This window comes from Aythya fuligula, chromosome 3 (assembly GCF_009819795.1).
Source record: "Aythya fuligula isolate bAytFul2 chromosome 3, bAytFul2.pri, whole genome shotgun sequence".
Classification (NCBI taxonomy): domain Eukaryota; kingdom Metazoa; phylum Chordata; class Aves; order Anseriformes; family Anatidae; genus Aythya; species Aythya fuligula.
In genome coordinates, this window is record NC_045561.1 from 21,895,897 (window position 1) to 21,897,620 (window position 1,724).

The window sequence follows — 1,724 nt, forward strand, 5'->3', positions numbered from 1 at the left end:
GTAACTTGAATATACTTATTCCATATACAGTAGCGTTTTACAATCTTGTAATTTTGTTATGTTTTTACTCCATTGTTCTTTGGTACAGCTTATGTTTGTATTTCTATGGTTATGTTAGGAGTTAAGCATTCTTATGAGGTATTTTTCAAGAGAAGTACAGCTAACAACTCAGGCGGGTTGCAAGTTGTGATAAAACTGAAATCTAAGCTTCAAGTTAGGCTTTCCTAGAGCTTTCATCAGGCAGTACTAGCAATGACAAGTAGGTACCATCTCTTTTACAGAATGTGAACTATAAAAATTTCAAACACAATTCAAATTTCAAAAATGTCAACAAAATGTCAAACACAATTCCAAAGCTTTTTTATAAGGTGATTAAAATACTAAATTGCTGTAGATGGAGGGTGAAAATAGAATGGTTATGTTTTTCTCAGAGATGATGTAGCATCATCTAACTAAGCCTAGCATCATGTAGCTAAGTATCATCCAACTCAGATCCCGTATGGTGAGGCTGCAGACATGAGTGTGTGTAAACTAAAAATCAATAATTGTGATGATACGGTAAAAACATGAGCAGTATCTCTAATACAATTAGCAGTGGTGATTGCAAACTCTTGTGATGGGAGCTGGCAATAAGTGCAGCAGTACAATCAACTGCTTCTTTAGCAGTTGCAGAACAAATCCCCAGTAGCTAATATTAAGTGTGCTTGCAGATATATCATTAGAAGAGGTTCTTAAAAACAAGGAAAGCCAACTTAGTTGTCTGGAGTTGCTCTTTGACATGCACGAAAAAGCGGAGTCCTTCACCTTGACATCAGTTGTGCCAAACACCTGTTCATTTTTGGAGCAGCTTCAGCATTTGCCTTTTGGAAAGTGTTTTTGTTTTTGTTGTTTTGTTCTGTTCGTGTGTTTGTTTTTGTTTGTTTGTTTTCTCCCCCGCCATTTGATAAGCCATCAATAAAACTCTCTGATCATACCTATCCCTTCCTGGCTGTCTTTTATGCCCTTTGCCCAGTCTGCGGTGAATGAATGATATGGGTCTGAAAACAAAGGTGGAGAAGGTGCTTTCTTAATTTCCCTTCTGTCCGTGACTGTTGTGACTTCTGCTGCTCTGCCATTTTAGCAGCAGAAAGCCTCTCTAAAACAATATAAACGTAATAGATGCAACGAGGAGCTAACAGAAAGCTGTACGCGTGAGCAGCACACTTTTGCCTTGCAAGCAATCACGACTAAAACGGGGCAGCAAGCGGAGACCGAGGCCGCGGAAGGCCGGGCCGGTGCAGGGTGCGATGTTTGGGGCACTTTCGCCCTCACCGCTTTATTTGCATGCACTTTCTTCGCCGGGACAGCTGCCGGGGGCTGGCAGGCTGGCCCGGCGACGGCTCTTCGTCAGCGGCGGCGGCCGTTGGGGTCCCGTTGGGGTCCCCTCACGGCCACCCGGCCCCGTGCAGAGGCTCCGGGGCAGCCCCCAGCAGGGGCGGGGAAGGTGCCGGGGCCCCGTCTCGGCCGCGGCGGGCGGATGGAGGAGGGAGGGTCCGCGGCGGGCCCTCCCCCGCCACATCGCCCTCCCGCCGGCGCTGCTGACGTGTCTGCTCCCTCCCTGCCGCCGGCCACCGCCAACATGGCCGCAGCGCCGCCGCCGCCGGACCCCCGGCTGCTCCTCGCCCTGCTGCTGCTGCTGCTGCAGCCCCTGCCGCCGCCGCTGCTCTGCGCCGCCGCCGGGCCCG